At 47.2% G+C, this 17,629-nt stretch overlaps 1 pseudogene; it reads right to left on the reverse strand.

The window, feature by feature from the left end:
- Nucleotides 1-5,860: 5,860 nt before the first annotated feature.
- Nucleotides 5,861-7,878, reverse strand: LOC136481687 (probable receptor-like protein kinase At5g20050; annotated as a pseudogene).
- Between the last annotated feature and the right edge of the window lie 9,751 nt (nucleotides 7,879-17,629).

The following is a 17,629-nucleotide window of genomic DNA, read 5'->3' on the forward strand; positions in this document are numbered from 1 at the left end:
TTGAGCAAATTGTACGACACTGCAGACTGACAGATATGATGCAATGTTTGTAGTTCTCAGAACACTGCCCACTGATAGATAGAGATGAAGCAATATTTTCTGGCATTTGATCTATAGTTTTCCCAAAAGATTTTTTTGCTCTGACCTGATGTTGTCATGTCCTTTTGGGTGTATTGTATTTTACGTCGTTCTTGGTCAAAATTAGTAGACTAAAACCAGAACTTGTATCCAATAACAGGCTGCAGGCTCAACTCTTAGACATAGCCGATGTGCTTTCCTTTTCTCCTATAACTATAACTAATAAAATAGAGTCAGTGAGGGATTTAACCCCAAGCCCACAAACTGCGCAACTAGATGAAACAAGAATTTTTTCCCTAGTACCTTCGATAAATTCGAAGCCAACATGGTAGTGTATCTGACCTTTGTAGTCAACTATAAGTTGGTGTATGTACCTAGCCTCCTCATTTTGTTTCTTCTAGAAGTGGACCGGCAACATCAGCTTGCAGGACTAGTCGTTTCTCTTAGCTGTTGCCGGACCTTCAAATATCAAGTTGGAGAGACTTTCTTGTTACCAGCCGCAAGATTTTTTTTGGAAGAAGCAACGTTGGAATGAAGATCAAAACACAGTAGCCCACTTAACATAAATAGAATTGTAAATTGTTTATTGTCTCTGTGTCCATACACATCAGGTTTTTGTGATTGCTTGTTTGTATGTGTTTTCGTGTGTTAGTGAGAGAGCCGCGGATGGAAATATGTTTTGTTTTTATGTCTGGATCTGAACAAATTAAGTAAACAACTTGCACCTGTAGTTTCTAGATTCTCTGTACTCTACTATTCTTCTCTCTATGTTTGTTAACAGTGAGCATATATATGTTTGTTAAGCAGTTGTTGTTTGGTGGATCTACAGGGGTCTTCCAACCATGTGGCATCAGTCAGCTGTTTTTGGCTATTTTTGCCATCAACTGCAGCTCTATTTTTGCTAAGCAGTTGTTGCTTTTTTTGCCAAATCTCCCCTCTCCTCTCCTCTCCTTTGTTTTGCCGATGATGAAATTATCCAAGTTCATACATTATATGGAATATGAGCTGGTGATCAAGAACTTGTGAGGAACTTGGCATCATTACCGGCTGCCTCTACATTACCTTCTCCTCTCTTCTCTGTTATGATGCCTTGATGCTTTAAGTTCATGATCAAATGATGATTGACATGTTTCTGAGGCCTCTACTACTGCTACTACTTGTTTTTTTTGATATATTGTTGTTTTATAGGACTACTTTGATTTATAGCCCTTTTTTATTTCTTATACCATCTCGCGTACCTAAAGCACACTTTCTTACATCTATTAGAACAAAGCGCGAAATAATGTCACGGACGCTAGACGGTGCAGCCCGATGCCCCGAGCATGATGAGCAGCCAACCTATGAGGAGCAAGCACTAGAGGACCAGCTTACTCAGGAGCAGTTTGATAACGAGTTAGAAAAGGATCTAGAAGTTATGCTTACTCAAGAGCAGTGTGACGAGGAGGAAGGGGGAGCAGAAGGAAGAGCAGGAGAGGCTGCTGAAGGCAAATAAGAAGAGGATGATGATGAGAAGGACTCAGAAGAGGGATATGTAAGTCCTGAGGATCCTTTCCCATGTAAAGCCAGAAGGAGGCCAACGGAGGAAGATTTGGACAAGGATTTTGACTAGAACGAGGAGGTAGGGATAAAGCCTTAGCTTGTAAATTTTTCTAAAGCTTTGGTTGTGTTACCTCTGCTAACACTTTGACTTGTCATATATACAGGTCCCTCCTGAAACTCGGAAAAGACGACCTTGACATCCGCAACATCTCGCTGGACAAGATGGAGTAGAAGAAAGGAGAGTAGAGGCAACAGCCACAAAGACGGACATTGAGGCCTCTGCTCCACAACCTCAAGACACAACCACAAACACGACTACCAAGCCAAAGAGAAAATGAGGGGGATAGAAAAGCAAACCAATATCCAGATAAGGCATGCTATGTGATAACGGAGGTCGGGCCAGCAGGGAAGATCCTTGAGCCAAAGGAATTCAGAGGACGATTTTGTAATGCGATCAGGTCCCTAGTAAGAGATAAATTGAACCCAGCAATCCCTAACTGGAAAGAGGTACCAGAGAAGAAAAAAGATGAACTATGGGATACGCAGCTGAAGCTCAATTTTAGATTTCCGGAGGGTAAGCAAGAACTGATAAAAAATTGCTTTCAAGATCATGGGAGAGTCATTCTAACGTTGGAGGTCGGAGCTCAATAAAAAGTATATTCAAAAGGGGTTAACTCCCTTCAACGAGTTCGGCAACATAACTCCTAGTCAATGGGAGGAGCTCGTGGCTCATAAGACTTCACCGAAGGCATTGGAGCTCAGTGCCCGTAACATCGAGTTGGCGAAGAGGAACAAACATCACCATCATCTAGGCCCCGGTGGTTACTATGCCAAGGAAGAGTAGTTTAGGAAGATGGACGAAGAGGCCACAGCTTCTAGGAATATCGATGTGACGAATTTGAAGGTACGCTCAAGGAATTGGATATATGCGAGGAGTACAGAATCATCTGACGGTAATCTTAAGTTTGATAAGCCAAAGACTGAAGAGACAGTATCAAGGATACTAAAATATATTGAAGACAAGGAGAAGGGATCATTTAATCCTTCCAGAGAGAGGGACGAGCTTAGCCTTGGCTTGGAAAACAACGAGCACACAGGCCGCACCAGGGGGCTAGGGAAAAGGACGACTTGGAAGCTCCGATTCGAAGAGGACAGGCTCATGTACAAGAAACATGGCAGAGACCGGGAGGCTAATCTTGAGCTCCAAGTGAAGGCTCTAGTTGTGAAGGCGCTAGAGGAGTAAGGACTGTCTATGGAGCCACGGACATTAATGGCGCTGCCAGGAGAACTGGCATTAGTTGGCAGCCCTTCAGAAGTTCCTAGCAGCCAAGGTTCCACTACAGCCACAACCCCTGTCGATCGCATATGGGAACCAACTAGTTGGACCTTGGTGTTTCTCAGTGGCCAGCAGAACATTGTGATGGAGGTGGCAACGGGTGTGGCACATCCTCCCGGTAGCTTACACCACAATAATAAGATGCCGCCGGACTATACTAGGGTCGAGGTGCAAACTGTGAAGCCCGAGTTCATGCAGTGGAGAATAGACTATGCAACTCCCGAGGGGCTGGTGTTACTCGAAGACGTAATGGGGCAGTTTATCCTCTGGCACAAACGGGACATTATATTGACTACTTCTTCGCCGCCTCCCCCTCTCTCAAATTTGGAGCGAGTTATTGAGGACGGGGAGATATTTTCACCGTCTTGTGACCACCACATTCCTGAGATGCCACATTCTTCCCTGCCTCCTAGTGAGCATGTGCCTAATAGACCACAACCTTCTCTAGCTCGTACCAAGCAAGTGCATGATGAGATGCCACAGTCTTCTCAACAAGCGCAACCAATACATGAACAATGAGTGCCTCTTGAAGAAGGTGATGCACAAGAAGATGAGGACGTGTCTGAATGGGAACTTCAAAATAAGCATCCAATAACAATAAGGCCAATTTATGTTCTGATGAAAGATGTCTCGTCAGTGCACAAGTGGTATGCCCATGACCAGTTCAAGCCTAAGAACCAAGTTAAAAAAGTCCCAACACGGGCTTTTGAGGAGACCATCACTAGCAAAGTTCACCAAACGGTAAAGAAGTATCCAAATGTTGATGCCATCAAATAGTCAAAGGATTACCCGAAAACATATAAAAGAGGCAAGCCCTTCCTACCAAACCAGGACATCCAACGCCTACCACTTAGAATGAGAAGGTTCCATGATTGGTACTTGCGTGTTCTCCTAATGAGCATAGACCTCGTACAAGCATGCTTCCCCGCCGACACATTTGGAAGCCCAGCCAGGAAAATTATCTTTGACTTCATGACATGTAGACATGCTTTCACCTCGGAGCAATGTAAATGAATCTAATTCGCACGTGGTGCCTGTAAGTCCTTGCCCTCCCGATATGATATGAATATAATCTTTAGATTTTGTTGTAACTAACCCATGCCGTGATTTGTAGAATGCAAGTGCACATTGTAAAATAAATGCCAAATGTGAAAGCCGGGTATATAGACCCTCCAGCTATAGCACAAACAAATTTTAATTACCCTAGATAGTGGAAACTAGATGCCAAAGAACTAGCTGCTGGAAAGACCCTTCGGAAGAAAGAGGACATCCATGTGAAGAAACTAAGATAAGAGTCCCTTAAGGTTTCGGCATACATTGCCCTGGCTTTTTAAAATCTCCAACAATACTCTACTATATGGCTACCAAACAACTTCGAGTAAGTTCAACTCTATACTTAAAGCTTTGTTCAATATATTTTATTCGATGCAAAAGAGTTTATCTAGTTCTATGATTAAATTCATGCAGCAACCACTGGATTTGTATAGGTGTCGATGTCGGGAGAAGCATGGCATGGGTCTTTATTCAATAGATAGGGACCCGGTGACATACAAAGACTTCATATCAATTCTCAAGATGTATACATATCGACAATCCTCATTAGCTTATATGTTTGTATACATACTTGTAACGTTCACTTTTGAATACTAACAAGTTGCATTTGCTAAAATAATTCGAACAGGGCATTCAGATTTTATGTCAATGAACATCACAGAAGGCATGGTCCAGTAAGGAAGGAAAGACTGGCTATAAAAACACTATGTACGGCAAGTGTAACTTACTGTAGTACTCCATTACATGGCTGTCAAAAGCATTACTTAACATTTTCATATGTAAAACACATAGTGCCCCAAGCAGAAGCCTGGGAGTGTACATTGTGGATACTATGTATGTTCTATGATGAGTAACACCGGTGCCTACAGGAGACACTCCTTAAGGGTAAGTTTGAACCTCTTCACCTGTAGTATAAAAACTTCGCACATGATATGAAATACTAAACAAAAACTTATTCTCTTGTAGTGGAAAGAAGAGAAAGAAATGAAAAGAGACCTATACAAGGATGACCAATTCTTAGAGCTCATCGACGACCTTTGCAACTTTATATTGGACCAGATTATACACGTCAAAGGCACCTACCATGACCGAGATTCTAACTTAGGTAGAAATCCTCAGTACCAACACCTTCGTAAGACTGAAAGGCTAGCTCTAGGCCGTTGATAATAATGTATATGGAATTTGACATTGATCTTACCTTGTGGGACGGTTTGGACTTGTGGAATGAATTAGACTTGTGAATTATGTCAATTTAATGATGGATTGTACATATTCTTGTGAATTGGACTTGTAATGGTAGTTTATATAATGCTCTTGTGCTTGTGGTCAAATTTGAAATATATATATATATATATATATATATATATATATATATATGTGTGTGTGTGTGTGTGTGTGTGTGTGTTTTTTTTCTGGTCGAATTTGAATTTTTTTTATGAAAAAATATACTGTAGGGACGGTTCTAGACTGAACCGCCCATACAAACAGGTATTATAGGGGAGGCTGGTACTACAGCCGCCCCTACAAATCGATTTTGTAGAGGTACCAGCCACCTCTATAAATAGATTTGTAGGAGCAGTTGATAACAGCAGCCGCCTCTACAAATCGATTTGTAGGGGCGGTCTAGAAACCGCCCCTATAAATACATAATTTATAGAAAGGCCAGCCGCCTCTGCAAACCATCGTCGGCCGTCCCTGAAATGCTTATTGTAGTAGTGTAATTGGATGAACGAGATGAAGTACTAGAGCCAGCCGCAGAGATTTGCATCACAGTCCCACTCCCACTGCACCACCACCACTCGCCGGTGATTTGCCAAGAAAACAGAGCTAGCAAATTAATGCTATAAAGCCAGTACCTTTTCTTTCTGCTGCTTCATATGAGTTAGAACCATTTTAGGACATGCTAGTGGTTTTAGATATAAGAATGAGAAACAGAATTTCTGCTGTAGACTACAGACAGTTTACATTGGTGTGATATTCCACAATTTCAATCACTGAACATATTTTTTTAGACAGGAATGCTAAATTCTCTACACCATTATAGGACATTGCCTCTCAGTCTCTCACCTTGGACCTGACACTTCTGAGGCTAGAGGTGGACCTGACAAACCCACAATTCCAGGAGCACCAAAGCTTGCTGAATTCGTTACGACAAAGTTGTGATCTATGTCAGTTTTGGCACTCATGGTGCTTTCCAAGACTTTTACGACCTCAGACATTTTAGGCCTTCGTTTGCAATCAATCTGCAAGCACCACATTGCGAGCTTCATCATCTGAATTTCTTCTTGCTTGTGTGCCTGACTGTCACTACTACTGCACATATCAATCAAATCTACCAACCGATCACTCTTCAATTTCTCTTCCAGTAAGGTAATAAGATGAAAGCTCTTTTCAGACCAAGAAGTGTCCAGGTTCTTCCTTCCACTGATGATCTCCATCACCACCACACCAAAGCTATATACATCAGCCTATTCTGTGATGTGCGACGTCAACCATTCGGGAGCTAAATATCCAGGCGTGCCTCTCATTCTAGTAACCACTTGGCTCTTATCCCGGTCGATGAGCTTACACAGTCCAAAATCAGAGAGTTTAAGACAGGCCCTTAGCTACATGAGCAATAATCTTGCATCGCGTTTGCCAATCCAGGCAAGGAGTGTCATCGTCGTCATTGCCGTGCCGACGAAAGATCAACTGGTCCAAGGATCCTTTGGGCATGTACTCATAAACCAAGAGCCTATGCGATTTCTCTGCACAGAAACCGATTACCCTCACCAGATTGATATGGTGAATGCTACCGATGGTCTGAACCTCTGCCAAGAATTCCCTCTTTCCCTGACCAGCTCTATCCAACCGTTTCACCGCGATTGCTTCCTCTCCAAAACGTCCTCTGAAAACAGACCCGAATCCTCCTTCCCCGAGCTTCTCTCTGAACTGATCGGTTGCCTCTTGTAGCTGCTCAAATGTGAACCTTCTGGGCATCCCTGGTAGCCTCCCGAACTCTGCTTCCTCCTCTTCCTTCATCTCATGGCGCCGCTGCAATCGTCGTCTACGCACCAAGATGAACAGGATGAGGGATGTGACCACAACGAAACCACCTAGAACAAAACCAAATATGAGTCCTTTCTTGGATTTTGGTGAGGATGTGATGCTACTTGTTCCGTTTGCAGTTGGTGAAGGCGGAGGGGAAGACAATGACACAAGATCGACAGGGGGACAGAAAATGGTCTGGTAGTCTGTTCCTGACGAACAGTTATATACGAGGGGACCATCATCATCGGTGGCGTAAGTGTAGACGTCGGCGGGGCACATCCGAACATAGAACACCGTGTTGCTGTTTACCGTGCTGCCGTTGCAGGACTCGCACGCGCCGCGGCAGCCCCCTGGCACCTTGAGCTCAGCGGGGCACTGCGACGTGATGTCGGCCGCGCAGCGTGGCCCCTGCTGCACCCCGACGATCCCGGCACCGGCAGGAAGTCTAAGGGCACGTTGAAGCCGTCGACGACGGTGATGTCGAAGAAATCCAGGCTGTTGAAGGCACCCGTGGTGAACTCTGCCATCGTTATGGGTGGCTGGCCGCTCCTGTTGCATGCCAGCACGCCGCCGCAGTCACCCGTCTGGCAGGACTTGTTGCAGGCGGGGCCGTCGAATGAACAACCGGTGCGCTCCCACACGCGCCCGCCTTGTGTTGTTGGGCACTTGGAGCACCCAGGTGTTGCCTGGGTCCAGCCGCATGCCGCCGCCCACACGGTGTAGGAGCATCGGTTGGTGATGTTGATGGTGGTGGTATGGCTGCTGCTGGTGGCGACGGCGAGGACAGGGAAGAAGAACTGTAGCAGGAGGTGGTGAGTCCAAGTGCTACTCCCGGCTCCCATTATTGGTGTCTGTGTGATGGTGCCATTCTTCAGATCCAACCTTTCGGAACTGCAATAATAGAGCTCTTTTGGCACATGCACGCGTTTTCAACCGGTTAACGGTCGACCGTCCACACCAAACATGGTGGCATTGCTGTGTTTGCTGGTCTGGAGGGTTCCAGCCAGCCGGCTGGTTCCCCTCACGCGGCATCCAGCTAAACAGTGTCTCTCACACAACCAGCCAGTTTCAGTCAAGATTCTGCCAGCCGAACGGTTGGAAGTGGCAATTGCGTGTTGATCATCTCAACGGCCCACTGACCACTGCAGTACTGGTGCACACGAGATTCTTTCACGGAGAGATCTCTGTCAATCTGTGTGGCTTTCTTGACTCTGGAGAAAATATATCAACAAAAATTGTTTCAATTTCTTTTGTAAACTGTTTTCTTGTTGTGCGTTGATTAGAATCATATTAGGAGTTTAGGACGCACTTGAAAAAAAAAGAAAAATCATAGTATCATAGTAATAATTATCAAAAAAATTCTAACATTTAGTTTGGTAGACTCTATTCACCATTTACAATATTAAGCATTGCATCTATTTTGTTTCTAAAAATTACCCACTTATGCCTAAAAAATAATTTAATGTAATCCCTAAATTTATGTATAAATTTCACACCTACGCTGCTATAACATTAATATAAAATAAGCCTCTAAATTTATATCTAAATTACCCACCGTACCATTATGAAATATAAGGAACCCCTTAGATTTTTCTATAAATTACCAATTAAAACAACATAAACTAACGTCATATTGGCATCTTTAGATTACATTAAAAATATACAACTTTGTGGTTGAGAAAATTTTAATTTGAAACTATTTAGTGTCCTCAAGATATCATTTTAATTTTATTAAAATTTAAAATTCAAAATTTTAAAACAACCTTGTAGTTCTCAATACAATCTACAATTTTGTAGTTAAAAAGTTTTTGGTTTGAATTTAGAGTCCTGAATATGTGCTTTAAGTTCTTAGCCTTTGAATTTTAAAATTCAGAATTTTCAAACAACCTTAAATGTTCACATAGTCAATAACAAAGTTGCAGTAGCTGACCTGATCTACAAGTTTGTTCTTGATAAGTTTTTTTATTTAAAGTTATTTAGAGTCTCAAATATTTGTTTTAAATTCACATATTTTTAGATTTTTATTTTATTTTTTCAAACAATCTCGGACGGAGGCATATCCTATACAAAGTTGTAGTGCTAGACAAGATTCAAAATTTTATAGTTGATTTTTTTTTCATTTGAGTTTATTTAGTGGCCAAAATAAAGAACCACCTAATTTTTTGTTTTTTTTATTTTCTAAAAATTATTAATAGAGGCAGGCATCTTAACACGTCCGCTCTATTGCTCAATTTATAGAGATGAGCATGCCAACTGTCTCTGTAAATAGTCGTTAATAGAGACCATTTGATAGAGGCGGATGGCTTGTCGGTCCCTAAAAATGTAGAACACCCCTCTCTGAAAATTACCATGACTAACTGCATTTAGGATTCTAGAAAAGCAAACCAATAAATTGAAGCAGAGAAGAGGTACAACTTGTGGACACTCACTATTGGTTGCACGCTGTGAAAGCTGTTGATGATGGCCAACACCTGCCTGGGTATAAACTTCAATTTTGGCTGTGTTTGTGTTATGCTTGTCCATGAAAAGTTGTTGTGTTATGTTTTTGGCCAAGAAAAGTTATTGGATAATCTTGTTTTTTTCGCGAATGTGCCTGAGCACGTGTTTCATTAAGACAAAGAGAAGTTTACATCGACCTGGCTAACCATCCTAGAGCAGGTGCGAAGTTAGAAGACTATTACATAACATGTTGTAACAGCGACCAAACGACCTACGTCACAAAAAAAGATAACTACTGACAGCAATAAACACGACCTATGACCAAACCATCGCAAGGCAAACTACCACCTACAGCCGAACCCAACAACAACACAAGCGATCTCAGGCGACATCGTAGAGTTTAAGGCGCCGGAGACAAAGGTAGTGGCTGTCGAACACTGTGCAGTGTAGTGACCAACGGACACCTCCTCAATAGGGCATGAAACACTGATGCCACATCTAAGAAAGCAATCAAATCTTGGCAGAGTTGAACTTCGGCGACCGAAAGTGTCGTGACCCGATCATGACATGTTGTTAATCATACGCATCATGATCATCATATGTATTTTAATCTCAACTTAAAAATCAACTTGAGCAAAAACTTAACTAAGTCTGCACACTGGTAGTCCTGACGGAGAGTCCGCCCAGTCCAGCGGTGAGTCCATCGAGCCACAGCACAGCCTGGCAGAGTTCAGTCTCTATCAGTAAAAGTCCCAGCGGAGAGTCCACCGGTCCATCCCATGCAGAGTTTGTGAGGTGTCACTGAAGGTGAGACGACGGACTAGGGATAAATAGTTCTTTCTAAAATTAATCGTACCAGCTAACTAAAATAAATATAGAATTAAAATTATCGGTCTAACCAAGACTACACCTCTCTATATAAGTTCTCAAGTACCTTATAAAACATCCTAATTAAGCAACTAAGATGCCAGGCTAGCTAGAGCTCACCTAACCAATTTTAAAAGCAAGGTCACACAAACCTATGCAACTAGTACTTTAAACACCGGGAGAGCTACACAAATTAGTAAGCAAAAGCACAAAGCTCCTAAGCTCACTAGCAATGCTCAATAACAAGGCCACACAAGTCAGATTAGAGAGCTCAAATTACTTAGCTACACAAACTAAGCAATGCGACTAACAAGGCTACTCAACCCAATTAGTCACGCAAGTGATCTACTTCTATGCTACATAAGCAAGAAGGTAACTAGCAAGCTACACAAGCTAATTAATTACAAAGAGCAACCACACAAGCACAAAATATATAAAAGTAAATACAAGCTTGTGTATGGGAATACAAACTAACGGGAAGAACAAGGATGACACGATGATTTTTCTCCCGGGGTTCATATGTTTGCCAACATACTAGTCCCCACTGTGTCGACCGCTCACTTGGTGATTCGGCGAGTTAATAGGCGTTTCACAAGCCTAGCCCACACGTTGGGCGCCGCATGAACCTACCCACAAGTGAGGGTAACTTAATGACACACTCAACAAGAGTTGCCCTTCGCGATCCCCGCGGGACGAGCACAATACCCCTCACAATCCTTCTCCGGAGCACCGCACAATCTTCTTGTGTGCTTCGACAGAGCCACAAGCCTCCCAGCCATCCAGGAGGTGACAACCTCTAAGAGTAACAATCACCACCGGCTTGCAGCACGACCACCTAGTGCCACTCGATGCAATCTCACAAAGCAACGCACTAGAGATCACTCACTCGCAATTGATTTGCACTCTTGCAAGCATAAGTGAGTTAGAGGGCTCCCAAGCATACCTACACAAGCTACCAAGGCTCAAGGGTGCTCAGCAACTAGCCCAAGGCTGGCCAATGCTTGGTTATTTAGCCCCCAAAAGAATAGAGCCGTTATACCCCTTTATTGGGCTGACTGTGCGTCGACCGGGCGCGCCAACAGTAATGACCAGACGCATCCGGTCGCTGGATGGACGCCACATGTCCCCTCCATTCGAAGCCGACCGTTGCTCCCCAATGGCTACTTCAACGCGCACGCTCACAACAGCCGGACCGGACGCACCGGGCCAACTGACAGGACACGCAAAGCCTCAGCGTCCGGTCTGTTCCAGAGAGCTCCCAGAGCTAGCAATTCTTGACCAGACGCGTCCGGTCGCCTTGACCAGACTCTCACCAGCGTCTGGTCACCACTGTGCCGTGAAGCCCGACAGCGACACGAGCGCGTCCGGTCGAGCCCTGTGCCAACATCCGGCCGTAGCCGCGCTCGCTCACCCGAGGCGCCACGTGACTGACCAGACTCGTGAGCTAACGTCCGGTCGCTGCGTGGCCAGAATCTAGGCACGCCTTTGTCAACTAACCAGACTCGCTGGCCAGAGTCCGGTCACTGCAATAGTAGCGTCCGGTCAACCTGCGCTGCTACCCCCACGCCTAGGGTTTGCTACCGTACGCGTTCGGTTGCTCCAAAGACAGCGTCCGGTCACTGCAGTGACCCTATTCCTTCTCCTTTTCACCTCAAGTTTCTTCTCCTTTTCGAGTGTACCAACACCACCAAGTGATCCACTACCTTGTGCATGTGTGTTAGCATTTTCTAAATATTTTTCAAAGGATTTTCACTTGCTCTTTCCACGCCACTCGATCCTAGCATATCGTAATGTTAGATCGTTCAAGTGGCACTAGATGACCGATATGCAAATAAGTTTGCCCCTCTTGATAGTACGGCCATCTATCCTAAATCCAGTCATAAACTTCTCTACACACCTATGACCTAGAGCGCGGGCGTCTCCTTCCTCGCCTTCCATGAGCGTGGGCTCGAGTACCCTGTGCAATGGTTCCTGCACGGTCTCCTCAATGAGTGGGGCCTGGAGTTGCAGCACCTCAACCCAACTGGGGTGCTACACATCGTCGGCTTCATCATTGTCTACGAGGCCATTCTCGAGATGGAGCCGCGTGTGGCTCTATTTCGACGAGTCTTCATCGGGCGAGCCCTGACTGAGGGGAAACCACCTAGAAATACACCAGTTGGGGGGTTTGCCCTACAGAAGAGGCCGAAGCCATTGGTCCCCTACCGTACTCCCCCAGTGACTCCAACCGGAGGTGGCATGACGAGTGGTTCTATATTAGGAACCCGGTGGAGGCGCCATTCCTAACGTTTACCAGGGTGAGGACGGAGAAGAGGGAAAGTTGGACATGGGGTACTTCCTGTCAACAGAAAAAGCTGGCGATCATCGAGCTAGAGCTTCAGAAGCTCATGCGGAATGGCCTCGACAGGTTGTGGGTCTTCCAAACCTTCTTCCGCAGTCGGTTGCCCTACTGGGGGAAAGGACATGGCCAATGTGGGAATACTCCGGCCCAACAGATCCCGCCCGTGCATCGCCGGAGGAGTTGTTAAAAGATGAAGTCTGGAGTTATCTTGGTTGGGCACTACAGTTGAGGGATGAAGACTCCCTCAAAGGGATGCTTGGACCCCTTCATGTTGCAAAGCTGTCCGATTTGGTATGCTTTTTTCCCATGACCTTTTCCTTCTTGTTTTGATGTTTTGATTGATTTTGAGTAGCCCGTTTCAAAGGGACTCACGGGCTATAAATCCCGATCGCATCTTCCGAGAGGGCTATAAGGCGTGGTTCGGTAAGCCGCTCAGAGGGAGGCTGCGCTTGCAAAGAAGAAGAACAAAACCGAGAAGGTCAAGAGGAGGTTTGATAAGGAGAAGGAGATCAACCGGCGGGTCCATGGTGGCGAGAGCCAGAGCAACATGGAGGCAGAGCATGAGTCATAGGAGCCCATGGAGACGGGTGATGATGCAAGTTCCTCAGAGGATGAGGGAGACAGGGGCGATGTCGGGACCTTAGTGGAGCACCGTGAGCCCGCGGCTACGCCTGTCTATGGCGGGCATGATATGGAGATGCACGACGATGTTCCTGAGTCGAGGAAGCATGCCATGAGTGAAGACGTAGGCCTCGAACGACAGGCCAAGCAGGCGCGGTCGCTGCACCCTTTGGAGGCACCATCGGCTTCTTAGACCCCTGCTCCAAGTGTGACAGAGCGTGCCGGTTGGTCAGGGGAGCGCGATCGTCCACCAGTTCCCTCGGGGTCACCGCACGTGCAAGGCCCTCAATGGGGAGATGCCTCACCGATAGCTCTAGTGGTCTTGCCGTGAGCTGGTGGTCATGACTGTTTGTGAATCGAACCAGGACCGGTCGTGCCATCCCTACCCTCAGTCGATCCAAGGGGGCGTGGACTGCGACCCCCGAGCGATCCTCATCCGGTAGGCTTGTCATCATCCGGTCAGGGTTTCAAGGTTCTGCCGCTTTCATCTGGGTATGTATTCATGCTTCCCTTTGCCCTCATAGTTGAGTTTTTGGGTGTGACTAACCTTTGTTTGTGCCTTCTCTTGCAGCGGCCATGCTCCAGCTGGTATGGAGATCTCCCCACCTCCCATGCAAGAAGAGTGGAGGCCCAGCCTACAGCGGGTCACGATGAGCGGCGGGGAAAGCAGGTTGGTGGTGGCACGACCTTCCTTTATGAGGGTCGTTTCTTCCTGACCGATCGTGAGTACAGCGGCGGCGGCGGCGGTGATGGTGGCGATCCCCATGGTGTCGGCAGAGGCCAAGTCGGGGGTGACTCTTGCGGTCCCTCCCCCGCTGGTTGTGGAGGAGGAGAGGAGGGAAGCTAGGCTCCCTATCTTGCCCGGTGGAGGAGCACACGTTTTGCACGCCTGGTCAGAGCTAGAGGGGGCCAGAGGAGCCATGGCTAGGCCGAAGGTAGAGCAGCCGCCGACAAGCTATGGAGTCCTGGTGGTGGACATCCCCTTCGACAGCGAGGAAGACACCGGGGTGGAGCCGCCAGCCAACCCGCCGTCCTAGGAGTTGGTGATGATCCGGTCGTCGCTTGATACTACGATGGCTGGATCTTTCGGTGGGTCAGGGGTGACCCGTGAGCTGGTGTGGCCTTGCCTCGGTGATCCGGGAAAGGCCCGGTTCATCCTTTGCGATGAGGAGGAGGTGAAGCTTTGGCACCTACTCGGGGAGAAATGACTGTCGATGGAGTCTGATCTCGCCCTTACCAAGGTGAAGCTCAAGGAGGCCTTGGAGAGGGTTGAGCTCATCCATCAGGCCATGACAGTCGACCTGCCACGTGTTGTATAGGTAAGTTTTCTATGTTACTAGTGTTGTCTTTGATTCCTTGGCATTTAAATGGTTGTCTCAGCATGCCTGGTTCTTGTTTCGTAGGACCTAGAGATGATGTCGATCCGCAAGTCCCGCTTTCTTTGGGAGGAGCATGGTTGGATGGAGCAAGAAGTGGTGGCGTTGTGGTGTGTCGATGAGCTCAGGCACAAGATGGAGTCCACCCGCCGTGAGTCCCAAGACTGGGCGGCCAAGCCAACGGGAGCAGGGGTGGTGAAACTGTGTGTGGTCGAGCGGGTGACTGCTTGCTAAGCAGAAACTCGATGTGGCGAAGGCCCACTTGGTGGAGATCGAGGTGGCGTTCAGGAAGTCCCTGGAGGCTCTAGAAGCGAAGAAGAAGGCCTGATCAAACGCCGAGCAGGAGCTCATCGCGCTTTGGGGGCAGATGCTTGGGGCAGAGGAGTCGAACACTCGGTTGCTCGAGAGGGTGACCTAGCAAGAGGAAGGGCTTTCCATTCTTGAAAGCACCTACCTCGGTACATACCAGTTCTACTCTCAGTTGATGCCTTGAATTTTTCTTTTCCCTGCTCCTGAATTTGTCGTCCGTTTCCAGAACTGGGTGGAAAGATCGGCTCTCTAGAGCAAGAGATGGAGACGGTCAAAGCAGCGGTCGGTCGGAGCACGGAGGCGCTACCCCAATCCCTTGAGGAGCGACGCGCTCTCAAGGGAGAGCTTGACCAGCTTCGCAACATTGCGCAGGTGGTGGTCTCTGAGGTGTTTGGGTTAGGACCAAGCACCAGTACGCCCTGCGTCTAGATGGCGGAGGTCCCGAATGAAGTTCGGGAGCTCATCTCTAATGGCATGTTCTATGGGATGTCGGGGGTGCTGACCTCGGTGGTGACCCACTACCCTGATCTGGACCTCGCGGCCATCTACAGAGGATATGCCGATGGGTGGAGCGCAGACAAGATCCATGCACAGGGGGAAAGTTCGGTGCCACACGCACAGGTGGTCGCTGAGCAGGTCACCACCAAGTGGGTGATGGAGGCTCGCTGTTCCACCGTGGCCGTAGATCTGCGCCGGGAAGACATCGTCCAGCCTGAGGAGGCAGCGGAGGCCGGGTCGGAGGCGAGTGTCGTCCTGCCCCCAACCAAGCTAAACATCGTCCCGACCATAGCCAAGCCGAGCATCGTCGTCCCAACCACCACCGAACTGCCTTTGTCCTCACCAACCGCACCGTCAACCGACGCAGTCGGGGGGCCACAATAAAGTTAGACTAGAAATAGTCAGTTTATGTAAAAGATGAATTCGTGGGGGAGCCCCCGTGTGAACAGTTTTACATTCATGAATATTTTAAGTTCGTTTTGTGATAAAATCACTCGTGAGGGGATGCTTGTCCCATCCGCCCTTGTTTTTATCCCTACGTAGCTTTGTTTTTTGTCCTTTCTTTTTCGCACCTGCCCGTTGACCCATAGGCTGCAACCTTAAGAACCCGGGCATGGCCCGCGAGGCTCAGCTGCTCATAACCATAGGTCGTGGTGGGGTGTGATCGGTCGGGAGGCTAAAGCGCAAGTTACGTAAGGTAATAAACCGAACGGGATGCCCTTTCATTTGGGCGACACCCTTTTGCTTGGGCAAAAAGTGTTACTACATGATAGTGAAAAAGGGGTGGTATCACACCCCCGTGGAGCCCCCGAGCGACCCAGGCTAAGAGTGCTTGGGCTAGGGCGCTGTAGGAGCAAGCATTGAATGGAAATAAACGGTAAGACCGAGCTTTAGGGAAAGAAACGACGTAACTATTCGATGTTCCATGTGTTGGTGAGAACATTGCCATTGTCGTCCTTCAACTGGTAGGTGCCTAGTCGGATCACCTCGGCCATCGTGTGTGGTCCTTTCCATGGTGGAGAGAGCTTATGTTTGTCCTTGGTTGACTAGGTCCTCTAGACTATGAGATCACCAACCTCGAGGATCCTCCCCCTGATTTTTCTTTCATGGTATCTACGGAGAGTTTGCTGGTAATGAGCGAAGCGGATGATGGTTGTCTCACAAGCCTCCTCGAATAGGTCGACTGCGTCCTACTGAGCCTCCGCAACTTAGTCTCGATCGAAGGCCTTTACTCTTGGGGCGTCGTGATCGAGGTCGGATGACAACACTGCTTTGGCTCCATATGCCAGGAAGAAAGGGGTAAACACCATGGACCGGTTTGGGGTCGTTCTTAGGCTCCAGAGGATCGTTGGGACCTCTGCAACCCATCGCCCCGCATACTTTTTGAGTCGGTCAAAGATACAGGGCTTGAGTCCTTGGAGGTCCATGCCATTGGCTCGCTTGACCTGACGTTAGTATGCGGGTGTCCGACCGAGGCCCAATCGATCCTGATGCCATATCCGTCATAGAAGTCCAGGAACTTCTTGGTGAAGTTTGTTCTATGGTCGGTGATGATACAGTTAGGGACACCAAACTGATAGATGATGTCGAGGAAGAACTTGACCGCCTCTTCTAAGCGGATATTGGTGATGAGCTTCACCTCAATCCACTTGGTGAACTTGTCCACCGCCAAGCCCCAGAATGTGAATGGCCAGGTGATGGGGATCGTCTGAAGCTCCTACATCGGTAGGTGAGTTTGTTGAGCATAGAACTAGCATCCTTCACACCTACAGACCACCTCCTCTACATCTCGTAGCGCAGTGGGCCAGTAAAAACCTTAGCAAAAGGCTTTTCTGACCAGCGACCTTGGGGCCGCATGATGTCCACAGATTTCGACATGGACTTCGAGGAGAAGCTGTTTCTCCTGGTCGGTCAGGATGCACTTCATGAGCACTCTAGACGTGTCGCAGAACCGACCAATTTATAAAAGCACAAGTACAATGACAGCCCACAAGCGGTCGCACTATCATACTTGAACCCATATAAACCCGGTAGTCTATCGAGTACCACGAAGGGTCTCGATAAACGATTCACATACAACCAAGATCGTACATGATTCAACATACATGTCACATATTACATAAAGTTCACAAATACATTTCT

This window comes from Miscanthus floridulus, chromosome 9, assembly GCF_019320115.1.
Source record: "Miscanthus floridulus cultivar M001 chromosome 9, ASM1932011v1, whole genome shotgun sequence".
In the NCBI taxonomy this organism is placed as follows: domain Eukaryota; kingdom Viridiplantae; phylum Streptophyta; class Magnoliopsida; order Poales; family Poaceae; genus Miscanthus; species Miscanthus floridulus.